Raw genomic sequence first — 14,572 nt, 5'->3', positions numbered from 1 at the left:
TTTAAAGTTCTGTTTAGAGAAATTCAGTACTGGTGGAAGAATACAGTGAATAGGATTTGGGCTATATAATAAATATAATAAAACAAAGAAATAGAAAGCAAGCAAATGTGACTTACGAATTGCAAAGCCAATGGCAAGCAAGGGGTCATTATGCAACTGAAGAATACATTCAAAGGTGTTTTCTCCTAAATTGTATTGTTTAAAGTATGTAGTGATGGAAGGACATAAATACCGCCTTTAGGCGATCTCCTTGTAATTTTGAACCGGCAAGGACATTAAAAAACCGATCATGCCGGTATAAAAGCGGCCAGGTGGCAACCCTACGCTTAATTGGTTTACACCGAGGCTAGACACTGCTTTGTCCCCGTATGTCACACACAAACACAAAGAGCAGCGGAAGCGCATTTTTGCTATACCCCGCTCGTAATCTACATTTGGCACGCGCACTGCTGAGCAGAATATTTATGGGGCCGTATAACAGTCCGCAGTTAAGGCCGTCCTTCTGCTGCGCCGGGTGCTCGGTGCGCTGACTGTCATCCTACACCCGGCCTTTGTTTGAACACAGAGGGGCTGCTGTCTGGAGCTCCCGGCTGTCATTTTGTGCCTAATGCCCCCTCCTGCAACGCCCAGAGCGAGAACGGAGGGCACCGGCGCTGCTAACGCCGCCGCTCCCCCTTAAATGAAGAATGGTTCCGCCTGCGGTGAATGAAGTAAGCAGCCCGCTTCTTCTGCGCGGGTAGGAAAATGTTTCTCATTTCAGTGACATCCAGGAAATGATGAGGAAAGGAGAGAGTGAGGGGAAGGAAACTGGGTAGCCATCTCTGACAACAGGGGACGGAGACAAGGAGAGGAGCGCGGCAGCCCCCGGGACCGACTCCTCGATGGGGCTTCACTTGGCCAAGTATTTATAGGGGCACCAAGGCAGCCTTCACCGCGGGCGCTGGAGGGGCTCCCGCCGTGCGGAAGAGACGCCAGCAGGTAGGAAGTGAGCATCTGCCGCTACTTTTATGTAACTGCTTTATGCTTTCAAATTGTCCACGCCCCTCCCCCAGTATTTACATCATGTTTACTCTGCTAGACTTTTATCGCAGTTTTAGGGGATATTATGAATCACATGAAGATATTCTTAAAGGCAATACGCGTATGCTTTGTTTCAGTTGTTACAGTGCTGAGAGTGGCTGCATGCAGTATCATTGACGCTGCAGTTAGTTGTAAAGGAGAGCTAGGGGTGGACTCACCTGGAGACTGAGAGTACCCCTTGCCCCGCGTGAACTGGACGATCCCGCCTACGTACACTGTGCTACTTTGGCGCACGGGCCCTGCCTGTTTTTCTAACCCGAACCCCCTCTTTCGATTCTCACTTTTAAATCGAGCGTGACCCACAGGTGTGGTGTGGGACAGAGGGTTTCCAGACGTGCCCCTTGAGACGAGAGCGGGACTGTGAGTTAGTCGGTTGTGTTCCAGAAAGACGCAACCCTCCGTCCCTATTGTGGCATTGTGGGGGCTGCTTTAGAGAGATGCGGGGTCTTGGGAGGGAGGGGGGGGCAGGGGGCGTGGGCTGCTGGCACACTGGGAACCTTGACATTAAAAATAAACTTGCACCTGATAGTGGGTCTGAGCGAGCATTGCACGCTCTCTGTGAAACACAGCCACTTATTTCCGGTCCAAAAACAGAAGGAGCCAGATGAGAAGTTCTCATCACCACATCGGTGTGGCAAGAGGTATGGCAGAAGCGGAAGATCAAGCTGGTCATTCTGAGCTTCAGTTCAGCCCTTAAGAGTCGAACCGGGGTGATGGTTGTGTTAGTTAAGTGTCGTCTTTTGTGGTCATCGCTGTATCTGTTAAGCTGGCCATACCTTATAGTGGACCAAACTGCACACATTCTTTATAGATGTTGAAAATATAACGTATGTCAGCGTTTGGGTCGCCAGAAACAGTGTGCGGAATGAAGACTCCCTCTGAAATTGCAGGAAAACAGTTATAAATAGTTTGCGGAACCCATCTGGGGTGCAGGTATTTCAGGAATCCAGTGAATTGTTGTGTTGAAAATCCCATTTAATATCAGTTTCATGTTGAACTTGGTTATTTGCGATTCATGGTATCAGTTGCCTGTTCTCAGGTGAACTTTTGATTACCTAGCAGCATGATCATTATTCTTCACATTGGGCTGATAGATCTACCAAACGAAGCTCTTTTTGATTACAACCAACAATGTAATATGCATTTTTTTTCTTTTTTCTTTTTTTGGGAAAACACATTTTATGGTATCATTTTGTCCGAGCGAAGCTGTTGCCAGAATATTTTAACTGAAGTACGTCTTGGTGTTTTTCTTTACGGTTGTCAAGTGTGTTTTTTTGAGGAGTTTTGTAACAGACCAACACACAGGGAAGAAGAAGCTTTCCACGTTGTTTTGAATCATGAGATTCCTCACATGGACACCTTGTGTGATCCTGGACATATTATATTATTTCACTGTACCTCAGTTTACTAGTCTGCCAATAACTAGGTGCTCATAGAGATTATTTTGTTGTTTACTGTGCGGACGGTGCAAGAACATTAACTAATTCATATATAATTCGGTGAACTCAAAACTGCAAAAAGTGCATTCTGGAAAGTTCCATTTGGAAGAAAGGGTTACATCGTGCACTTTTATTCAGTTTTTTTTTATTTTACAAATCTGCGCTGGTCCCGTTTAGAACCCGAGCTGGGAGCAAAAAGTCTGCCTGAGGCGGTCATTTCCTGGCGGCTGTTTCGAGAGTTGGAGAAAGGAAATGCCTCTTCGGTAGCGCAGTGTCAAATGACCATTCCATGTTTGGAAAAAAACAACATTAGGAAACAAGCAGGCGGAGTGGTTAGGACTGTGAACACTAATATCTCATTCTATTTTTTAGTTTCCAGCTCTTTGCAAACTCAGGGGCATATTTACTAACATTTTGAGCTGTCTTTGTTTCACAAAAGCGATAAAACCTTACTCCAAATGTTTATTTTGTATTTACTTTCCAGGGTAAAACTGGCGTAGCCCTGGAAAGCTAACTGAAAGAACGCGAATCACTGCTTTGCATTACTTTGCATTACTTTGCATCAGGCGGACATGCTGTGTGTGGGCAGATGGGCCTTGCCATACAACTATCCATGGTTTTTGACTCACAGCCCTATGTACTAAAAATTGTAGACAGGGCTTCGCAGCATAAAATAACACCTCTTTAAAGCTGCAATTAGACAGGAGTAATGCTTTTATTTCTCCTAACATTTCCCACTTTGCACGTGTGCTGCACTGTACAGTATATATTAAAAGTGGGACAAGTTTTAAAGTTAGTCTGAGCATAGTAGTTTGCGCTGGGAGTGTATCCTTCCAGAAAAAAAAGTATGCTAGACATGACGAAGACACTGTTGCACTTTGTGGTAAAGTTGTGTATGGCGCTAGTTATCCTGATTATTTGCCAGCACTAGAGAGAGAGCAGTGCAATGCCATATCTTAGTGGATGTGGCGCATTTCCACTATCTCCCTCTTGCGTAACACTGTTCTGTGTTGCGAGACATCTTTGTAAATCTTGGCCTCAGATGTGTATGGGCTAAGCAAACCTTCTTGTACCACAATTTCCTAAGCAAAGTGCTTAGATCCCTATAACCACAGAGAGGAAGCACTGCCTAAATCCTCATTGGTATCCCCCTCGTTTTAACATACTTGTAAAAATGCAAATCCAAATCTGATGCTTTGCAAAAGGGAGAGTGGGCAAAGTGGGAAACTTGAACTGCAAAATCTGTTTTATTTAATTTGAGGGTCTTTAGAATAACAGCTATTTTAGTTGTGAAATTGACATTTTGTTACAACAATTGTGTTTGTGGTCAAAATAATATGTGTTGGAGGCAATGTTCCCTCTAATTTTTTCCCTCTGTGTGCGGCACTGTAAGGTCTCTGTGCGCTGCAGCCAAGGCTACGTGCGCCAGTAACCCGACAGTGTGTGTGGTTGCATCGACAAATATCCGTGCAGATTGTGTGAGTATTCATTTTAATCTCAGCGCCAGTCACGTGCTGCAATTACCATGAATACTTTTTTAGAAGCACACAATATGCCCCGCACACAGGCCGCTTTAGCTCTGGTGGCGCCCTGTGTGACAATGTTTGTTGGCGCATCCCAATGACCAGCCCCGCCAGTGATTCCCTCCCTATTACCCTTTAACAGTGCCCTTAAGGTCTCCATTACCACTCTCTCTGAGATGCATTTACTCTGTTTTATAACGTCTCTCATGCCAGTGTGGGGTGTACTTTATATAGCACACATATTAAACAGAGACAATCAATCATAGGTATGTAAATCAGTGTATAAGAAATGTTACATATAACAGAGGACAGCAAGGTATAGGAGTGACATGTCATTCATACTGGTAGGCAGTATACTTTGAGTGTTTTGTTTGGAGCATCACAAACTCAGAATTTAAAATGTAACACCATGGTTAGGATTTCTCTTTAATAAGAATCACTTTGTACCCAAATGAATCCTATTTGCAACATTAGGATAATGAATGGCTGGGGAAAAACATCATAACGCTCTAATCTATACCTTGCAGTATGCATGAAGTTCTTTGATGACAGTTAATAGATTACTGTTCCATATTAGGTTTTTAAATTATAAATTGCAAGTAACAAAATTACCTCTCTGACATAAGTAGTAACCCGCTAACCAATTTTCATTCTGTGCACTTTGTGATCTGCATGGTACACGTTCTTTGCAGCAGGTATATTAACCCTCTGCGCTACCTCAAAACTTCCACTGGAGAAAATCCCTATCTCTAATACAACAAGTAACATTACACCTGCAACAAGCCAGGACTGTTGGCTTTGTCATTGGTTCTTATTTGCATTTGATAAATAAGGCGGCTGTGTATTTTTGTACCGTCGGGGACATCAAAATAATGAGCTGGCAACCCTAATCATAAGATTGAAAGTTTGTTGCAGGATCAGCACATTATTTATTTCCTCCACCCTCAATCCCTGATTATTGCCATAATAGCAACATTTTAACTTGTATCTGAAACCCTAGGTTGCCGTCAATAACATGCTGAGTTACTTCAAGTGTCTGGTAATCAACCCTGCATTCAGACAACTCACTCCTCATTCTCGCCCTTCACTTTCACACTCACAACAATCACAATTCACTCACACTGATCATCATGCACTCTCACCATTCACCCACTCACCCTGCACTCACAGTGATCACGCTGCACTCACAATGCACATATGCTGTTCACCCTGTACCTTACCCTGCAGTCACATGAGCACCCTACTCACCCTGAACTCATGTGACACTTCACTCGCTTCTCCCCCTCACAGATCAATCTGCAATCTCACTCAAATAAGCCCATCACTAACTATGCATTCATTCGTCCTACTCTGCACTTACAGCCGCACCCAAATTCATGTGGTAACCTCACTCAACCTGCAGTCACTCCTCTTACCGTACTCACACTGTATCGCTCACTGTGCACTCACATGGGCACTCCTGCCACCCACACAGCGCAGAGAGTTAATGTGCCTGCTACAAAGAATGTGTAATATGTAGATCACAGAACTGAGTGTGAGTAAACTATGAGTGGCGCAATAAAAAAATTAAATGTAGGTCAGAAAGGTGCTATAGAAAGATGAGGTGCATAGTTGGTGAGTGGTACTGAGGGAATTCATGGAGAAAGAGGAAATGGGGGCGGGGCGCCAAAAAAGACTGTTGCACTATGTGCGACCAGTGCTAGGGCCAGCCCTGGCTCTGAGTGTAAGCCCCTCCCCCCCCCGAAGTTCAGGTCTAGATGCGCCCTGTGTCCCGGCACCTGCTGAGCACCGCTGGCAGGACCATGCCCATTTAAAGCCTTGGGTTTGGGGTTACTTTCTGTGTCTGACCTGGCCCACTTAAAGTCTTGGGTTTGGGGTTACTTTCTGTGTCTGTTTGCTACCTGGCGCAGAAAATCACAGGCATGAAGTAAGTCTGTTGACACCACTGGATGGCAGATCAAAGCACGTCATGCTTGTAGTCAGGGTTTTAAGTGGGATGGAAAAAAAAACATGGGGAATCTCTCATAGGGGCTTGACTAATGTAATTAAGGGAGTAGTTTGAAACAATTAAGCTAAAAATCTGTACTTGGCATAGTGTGCTGTCCCACTGGTATTTTGCTGCATCTGTCTATTTATCCATAAGTATAAATATATAATACACCGAGTAACATGACACTTAGAAAAAGCCAGGGCTATTGGTGCTGTCAATGGTTGTAAATTGTATAAGATAAATAAGAAATAGCTATGACTTTGTTGTATATAATATTGGAAATGCTTCTGTACTTGTGGGCGAGGTTATGGCTAAGGCTAGAGCTGCCTTCTATCGAGCTGAGAAATCAGCTTCTAGCCTCAGGTCGTTCAACATCCTAAGAATCAAAGCTTTTAGTCTTGCTCATTTGATTTGTTAATAGAGGTCTGCACACAATCTGCACCGCTCTATTAGCAAAAGAAATGGAACAAGTCTACAAGCACGACATGTGCCTTCAGGTAATTCTGAAAGCACAAGTCCTGATTGTAGACTTCCATAGCTGCCAAGGTTTCAGATTGCTATGGGTGACATTGTCATCATTTCAGTGTAAATATGAGTGACCCTTTCTGGCAAGCAAAATTAAGCAATAAAGACGAAGGAAACATATAAATATAAGCAATTACACCCATCTCAACAATGAGAACTCCAAGAAGACTTGCATCATATGCCACAGGCTATATTATTGCAAGAGAAAAGAAGCTCATCAAGAAAATCATTAGCTGACAGAGCAGTCTACCCCGGTCCAGCGTGCTGCCCAGTACCTGCCAAGCCCTGCTGGCAGCAGGCGCCATCACATCAGCCACAGCCTGTCCCTACAGGCTCTACTGACTTAGTGACACTCAGCATGCTGAGAAGTTAGGTTGACAGGCACCACAGTGGCTCTCACATTCCCCCGACACAAAAAGAGTTAGTGGAGGTGACTACTAACGTCAGGGAGCAGTACCCCGCTGTAACAGGGCAGGCAGACGGCAGCTCAGAAGGTGATCGACTGTCACCGCGCGTGCCACTAAAGCACATTTTTATTAGCATGAAAGGTAACACCGCCTCGTCATGTTAGGCAGTGGTAATAATACCTCGCAGCGCTTTAGAGTGAAAATGTAATACAAATTTGCACACACGTCACCAGTGTGGTCCATCGGAATGTACTGAGGTGTTGGTGACCAGACGTGTGTGTAAAACAGCATACACAAACAGGAAGGTCATGTGGGGGCCGTCCCAGCTTGGGATTACACATGTACACATTCATATACAATAGTATCATAAAAATATGCAAAGTGATCATTGGTCGCGGGACCACTTTACTGTGATGCAAGCACAGCAGCTCTTGGCGGCCATGATAAAGAGCACTCACTGCAAGTTCATGTCAGCCTCCCTTCTTTGCATTTCTTTTGTTTGAAAGGACGCATCTGCGGGACAGATTGTAAGCCTTTGTTAAAGTAATCCTGTTAATTGCAGCACATGATGGGCGCTACGATTAACATGAATACCTTCGCAAAGGCTTACAATCTGTCCTGCAGCCGCGCCCTTTCAACAAAAGAAATGCAGCAAGTGCATGAGGCACTTGCTGCTGAACTAACCTGCTGTAGTGCGTGCTTCAAATGCCACACTGCGCGCTCGTGGAGAGACCAGTGGGCGCGCGCCCTCTCGCGCAGCTTACTGGGAACAATGGTTGGAGGTGATGATGATGATAATTATTATAATTCATTTTATTGTTTTCATAATTTTTATGATTATTATTATTACTACTACTACTGCTTTTAAGAATAATTTAATCTACTACTACTACTACTACTATTACTACTAATAATAATAATAACATTAAAAATAATAAAATTAAGAAGAAGAGGAAGAAGAAGAAAAAGAAGTAGAAGCCAGGAACATATCTCAGTCATTCCCTGCTGAACTCTGTATGGGATCTCAAAGTAATAAATTCGATCCATGGCCATTTCAAACTTTTTCCTTTGTAGATGGATACGTAAATCACCCCTGTGGTTGGTACCAGTGAGGCCTGAGTATTTTTTGAAGTTTTGCAAAACAGTGGTGGCAAGAAATGTTTAAACGTGCCATCACTATTACATTGTTGCCATGACAATGACACAAGGCACCGACGGAAACCACTCATGTTCAGGTACGGAGCAGTGTCCCAGGCATATGGCGCTGACAAACTAATGAGGATTATCTTGCTTGAGCCCATAACTGAGTGTCGGTGGAGGAGTGCTGTAAATGTAGACAAGGATTTGTAAAGGTCCTCAAGCGATACTAACTGCTTCCCGGACAGTGTGGAATCGGTGTTCACAGCTCACCTGGCGGAAGATGGCAGCAGAAGCCCCCAAAAAAGACAACGAGTGTGTAGGGTGATGAATGAAATTGAAATAGAGTGCAGCTTCTGTTACCCTTAGGCCATGACCTCACAAGGATGAAACAACCTTTTTCCATGTGAATAATGTTTCTGTCTGTCCCTACATAGATATTCTGACATAAATTGTCAAAGTTGCGGGGTACGCCTCACTTACCTTACTAAACCCTAACACAATTTTGTGATAATAATTGGTCTGCATACAGTAAGCCACTTTTCGTTGCACCACTGCAACATTTGTGTAATTTTGCCCACGTGTTTACTGCACCACTGTCTTGTGTACAGTGTGTTACTTGTCTGTGATCCTATTGCTGTGTTTTTAGCAGTCATAGATCATTGCTGTGAACCTTGATATCCCTTTCACTTATATTCACATGCAGACTGGATTGGAAGTAAGTGGAAAGATATCCAGTTAGCCAAAGGGTTAGCAGTCTTCCACCTACATAAGCTTAAGTAAATCATGAGCCATAGAGATGTTGTCCTGGGGTCCATGGGAAAGTCAAGAGTAGATGACTGAAACTAATTGTAATTGAATTTGAGGAAGCTCTTCTGTGTCAGGTAAAGAAGGCTGTCCCAGTCCCTAGCATTTAACAACAAGCATTTGGCAAAGCCAATCATGATCGCCTTTTAAAAGCAAAGCAGGCCTTCCTACTGTTTTTTGTCTATGCTGTTCAGCATTGGCCCTTGCTTGTTAATGCTGAACAATGTTGTCAAAAAGAAAAAAGTGTGGGGGCGTGGCTTGACTGGCAATGGCGGCGGTCGTGTAGAGCGTGAGCCCCAACCAGCCGTCCCTTATCCTGCTTTAAAATCCTGGCCCTGAGCATCTGAAGTGGGCGCAAACGAATCCTGTGGTGCCTCGGACCTGGGGGCTTTGTCCGGTGGCGGCGGCTGTGTGCGATTGGGCCGCGAGCAGCAGAGAGGTCCCGGCGGTTGCAGCCGGCCTGGGCTGTCCGGTGGGGCCCTGAAGCCGGGGCCTCGATTTTCGCGGCGCGACTTTGGCGGACCGCTAGAGACGGCGCGGCGGTCCCGGACCGGACACCAAACTTTTATGTGGAGCGAGTGGAGGAGGAGGCATCCTTGTGGCAGGGGAGCTGGTGATGGCGGAAAGACGCCTGTAGATATCGGGCGCAGCCTTATATCCGGGGACGTCGTGGGAGTGGCCGCCATCTTGAGCCCCTAGCTCATCCTGGCGTAGAGAGAAGGCCTGGGTCTCTGCGGATCGGCGACTGGCGATTCTTGTCCAGGACAGTGGTGGCGGATTGGTGAGCCCCGTGGGGGTCCCTGGTACTGCGGTGAGTGGAGGGGGTGAGGGGGAGCAGCGGGGTGTAGGGGAAGGACCCTCTCTTCCTCCCCCTCCCACCCGCAACGTGTCTTCTGGCCTGTGGCCCTTCCCGGCGATTGCTGTGCTCGGGGGCTGGATCAGGCCCCGACGGGAGGTTGGCAGACCTCTGGACCCGGTGCAGTGGGTGTGTGCTGGTGACTCTTCTGCGCCATCGTCCAGGCTGGTTGAGCGGGCCCCTCGGAGGGGGAACCTGGCACCCTAATACGCAGCCCCTGGCATACTGAACATTGTGGAACTGCGGGGGGTCTGTCGGCCGTGGCCGCGGACGTGGGGGCTGAGTTCCCTATTGCCCCCCATTGCTGGACTTACTTGCTGGAGGAGCCGCACTTGCTCGCGCCTGCGACAGCGGGCGTCTGGGAGGGGTGCACACTACTCGGTGCGACCCATATTGGCACGATGACACAGGGCCAAGGTGGAGGTGGCCACACTAAACAGGGGACCCTGGACAAATTCACAGAGGTGGGCCAGGGGGCTGGTGGCGACGGCGGGGGCTCGCAGGCGGCCGCGCCGGACAACGCTGCTGGCTATAACGCAGTCACGGGATATGTTGGACGCCAAGATTGGAGCCGTCGGGGCGGATGTCACGCTGCTCCGTCAGGATCTGCCGAATGCGGTGGAGCGGATCACTGGAGCGGAGACCCGAATATCCGAAGTGGAGGATGATGTGTCCGTTTAAAAAAGAAGGTGGCGGCCATGGAGTAGATACAAAAGGGCCTGGCCATGAGGGTCGAGGACGCGGAGGGACGTGCCCGACGGAATAACCTCCGCTTTGTGGGATTTCCGGAAGGCTGTGAAGAGGATAATACGGAGCACTTTCTGGCCCAATGGTTGGAGGGATGGATGCCCCCGGACTCGCTGTCACGCTGCTTTGTTGTGGAAAGGGCCCACCGGGCTCCTGTGCAGAAGCACCCAGTAGGTGCTCGCCCACGGCTGATAATTGCCAAATTTCTGAATTATTCTGATCGGGAGGCTATCCTGCGGCAGGCGCACGTGAAGACCTCTCTCACATGTAACAACGCCACTATCCTCATTTTCCCAGATTACACGCGGCTGGTGCAGCAGCAGCGCCAATCCTTCCTGGCAGCTAAGGCTCGCCTTCGTGGTCTCAAACTCCAGTATGCCTTGCTGTATCCGGCGCAGCTTCGTGTAATCTACAATTCCCGAACATTGTTCTTTGATACACCGGAGGAGGTGTTTCACTGGACGGACGAAACGGTTAAAATCCGAGTCAACGAGGCTCCTGGGGGGAGAATCGAACTCCTCTTCGAGTGGGAGGGCCTGTGAGGGGCTCAGGAGTCAGCAGCGTCACCGCAGGCGATCGAGGTCCGGGTGCGATTCGCGTCCTGGCTCGGCGCCCCGCCGGGAGAACCCGGTGTCTTCACAGCAGTTGGACGAATCATAAAGTTTGGGACTGTTCCGCAAAACTGAATGTATGTATGGTATTCCTGGATGCTCAGGTGCGCAGCTTATATGGGCTGGGAGCCTGACCCCACAGGTGCGGGTGGGAGGGAGTGAGAGCCCCGTTCCCATGGGCAATCGCTTGGGGATCCATTGGAGGGTGTGGTGCTTGCTCCTCCATTGGGGGCTGGGCCGCGATCCGAACGCGACAGGTGCTTCCATGTTTGGGAGGTACGGGGTGGGGGGTGAAGGGGTAGGTTGGGGTTGGGAGTTTGGGGGGGTTTGTTGCGCTTTTTATGCTGCTGTGTATCTATCACTGTTTCTACATGCCGCGTCGGGGATGCTTGTAGTTTGCTTTACAAAGTTGCGATATGTCTGCTGCTGAGATGGGAGGGCGGGTAGGCCCTGGACCCTTTCGTATCCTGAGTTGGAACGTGCGGGGGTGTTGGACAAAGTGAAGCGGGGGGGGCGGTTCTCCAACACGCCAAGAGGGCGGGGGCTGATGTCCTACTGCTCCAAGAGACACATTTGCTAGGTACCAAGGCGCTATGTCTCCAACGGTTTGGGTTTGCCCAAGTTTACCACTCTGGATTCACGAGGGGATCTAGGGGGGTTGCCATCCCTATACAACGGAGGGTGGCCTATGTACATGACAGGCTCTGGGCCGATCCGCAGGGCAGGTATGTCTTTGTGCAGGGCAGGGCAGGGTAGGGGAGGACAGAATTACCCTGGGATGTGTCTACGCCCCACTGCCGCTACAGTGGCCGTTAGTGGAGAAACTCCTGTCCCTCTGGTGTGCCATACCTGATGCCCTCTCGATAGTAGGGGGGGACTGGAATGACGTAATGGATTTGGATAGCGATAGGTGGCGTAGTGGGGCAGCGGGTGAGAGGTGGAGTGGGGAAGGGGGGGTCCATCCACCAAATTGCATACCCTGGTGACGGGTCTTGACTAGACTGATGCCTGGCGATATAAGCATGGCTCACGCAGGGAATACACATACTTTTCCACTGTCCATGACTCATTTTCTAGGTTGGACTACATCTTTGTCCCACGGGGGTTGGCCCATAGGGTAATGTCCGCTGATATCCTGCGGCGGGTCCTGTCCGACCACTCCCCGGTCGCTCTTACATTTAGCGTCAGCCTGGCTAGGCAGCCATTTCGGTGGCGGTTCTCTGGGTAGCACTTGCTGCAGGAGGGCTACAGGGACCATATGGCTAAAGAAATAGATCATTACTTGTCCTCCAACACAGGCTCAGTGGATTCCCCGGCTACCCTTTGGGAGGCCATGAAGCCCACTCTGCGGGGTGTGGACATTTCCTGGTGCGTGGCAGCTCGCAGAGAGCGACGTCAGGCCTTAGTGCAGCGTAAGGCAGCCCTAGAGGAGCTAGAGCGTCGGAGCCGCGAGGTGGAGAGGGGCCCCGCTAGGAGGCAGCTGGTCTTGGCCCAACAGCAATATACAGCAGTTTTGATGGAGGAAGCTAAGCATGCTTGGCTGGCTACTCGCAGCCGAGTGTATCAGTGGGGGGACAAATCATGTAAGATGTTACATCCCCTGTGTCACGGTACTCTCCACGCTCAGTCGCTGCCTCGGATTTTGGATCCTAGGGGAGCGCCCATACTCGAGCCCCCGGCGATCGCGGAGAGTTTTGCTGTATATTAGGAGGGGCTTTATGCCTCCCAGGAATGCCTGGCGGCGGACGTAGTCAATCGCTTTATCGATGATCTTACCCCGGGGGGGTCTCAAACGAGGTGCGAGACAGTCTAGATGTACCCCTGACTGACGACGAATTGGGTGCGGCCCTGGGTGAGCTGAACCCTGGAAAGGCACCGGGCCCGAATGGCTTCCGGTGCGAATTCTTCCAGCGGTTTCACGTGCAGTTGGGTCCTCACCTACGTCCGGTCATGGAGGAGGCGTGTGAAAGCGGAGTGCTGCCTCCAGATTGGGGACATGCGGAAGTGGTGGTCTTCCTGAAGCCGGGCAGACCTTCTGTGACTCACGCGTCATATCGCCCGATCTCGCTGCTTAATACGGAAGCCAAGGTTCTGGCTAAGGCTTTGGCCAAACGACTCAAACTTCATATTTCAGGTTTGGTCCACCCGGACCAGGCGGGTTTTATGCCTCGGCGGGCCACTCGTCATAATATTCAGCACGCCAATGTTGTGGTATCTGCCTGGAGGAAGCTGGGGGAGCAGGCCGCCCTTTTTTTGGCGGACATGCGCATATTGCAGATTTTCGGTGCAACATCTGGCCTCTATATGAATCCGAGTATGTCCACGCTTTGGATACTCGGGGGCCAGCAGCAGGTGGGGGAGTGGGCGTCGGGTCTTAGCCTTGTGACGGATGGCGTGCAATACTTGGGGGTTTACTTAACGGAAGATGCGGCTGCCTCCCGGGAGCGCAATCTCACCCCGGTGTGGGATCGCACGCGTGAGGATTTGAAGGTGTGGACCCGTATGCCGCTGACCATCTATGGCAGGTCCCCAATCTTTAAGGTGGTGGCGCTCCCTCGTCTGGTCTATTAACTCCAGAATCATCCACATCGGATTCCGCCCCGCTGGTTCCAGCAGGCCAACTTGGCCCTGGGGGAGCGGTGCGCGTGGCGCTGCGAACGTGTTTTTTATCCTCCTACACTGGGGGGTTGGCTACATCTGACGTGCTTTCCTACTACCAAGCGGCACACCTGATGGTCCTCAATGATTGGTGGTATGGCGATAGGAATGACCCGGCCTATGCAGTTGAACGTTTTTTCATGGGCTCTGCGTCTGTGCATGCACTGCTGTACTCGGCGCCGCTGAGAGGTTGCCTTCCTATGGCCACCAAGGTGGTGTTTCACGTTTGGAGGGCTGCGCTACGCAGGATGGGATGGTGGAACGTGCTTACACGGGAGACCCCTCTCTGGCGCAATGGTCGCCTGCCCCATCTGGACGCCCTACAGGGCTTTGGAGGGTGGGATGCGATTGGTATTTCTACACTGGGGGACGTAATGTCAGGCCTTTCCCTGAAGTCCTTTCAGAATTTCCAGGACGAATTTGGGATGCCCCGCTCACAGTTCTTTAAATACCTCCAGTTCCGACATGCCTTGATGCCTCACTTGGCTGATCTGGAGAGCCTTCCTGAATTTAGTCCCCTGGAGGCCAAGCTGTTCATGGGGGAACTGCCGGATAAGAAGCGTTCCTGTATTTATCAGACGCTAGTGCACCACTGCTCTTCTGACTTACACAGACTTAAATACGTGTGGGAGGGGGACGTGGGGGACTTGGAGGAAGAGGATTGGGCAGAGGCCCTGGAAAGTCCCAGGGTGGCTGCAATCTCTACACGCTTGCGACTTATCCAGTTGAAGTACCTTCATAGCACTTATTTCACCCGACAGCATTTGTGGAGGGCGGGAATGGTAAGTTCCC

At 49.5% G+C, this 14,572-nt stretch overlaps 1 protein-coding gene across 2 annotated transcripts in view; it reads left to right on the top strand.

Moving 5' to 3' along the window:
- The first annotated feature begins 595 nt into the window (after positions 1-595).
- ITPRIP (inositol 1,4,5-trisphosphate receptor interacting protein) overlaps positions 596-14,572 on the top strand; it is a 160,367-nt gene continuing 146,390 nt past the window's right edge. Inside the window, exon 1 of one of the 2 annotated variants that reach the window (XM_078643739.1) lies at positions 596-978. The gene's annotated coding sequence lies outside the window, so the exon portion shown is untranslated. Of the gene's footprint in view, positions 986-14,572 lie in introns of both variants that reach the window. The other variant, XM_078643740.1, reaches the window with a different exon arrangement.

The sequence above is a fragment of the Lissotriton helveticus genome, chromosome 5_1 (genome assembly GCF_964261635.1).
Source record: "Lissotriton helveticus chromosome 5_1, aLisHel1.1, whole genome shotgun sequence".
In the NCBI taxonomy this organism is placed as follows: domain Eukaryota; kingdom Metazoa; phylum Chordata; class Amphibia; order Caudata; family Salamandridae; genus Lissotriton; species Lissotriton helveticus.
The sequence above is the reverse complement of the archived record's forward strand: the minus strand, read 5'-3'. Positions and strand labels throughout refer to the sequence as shown.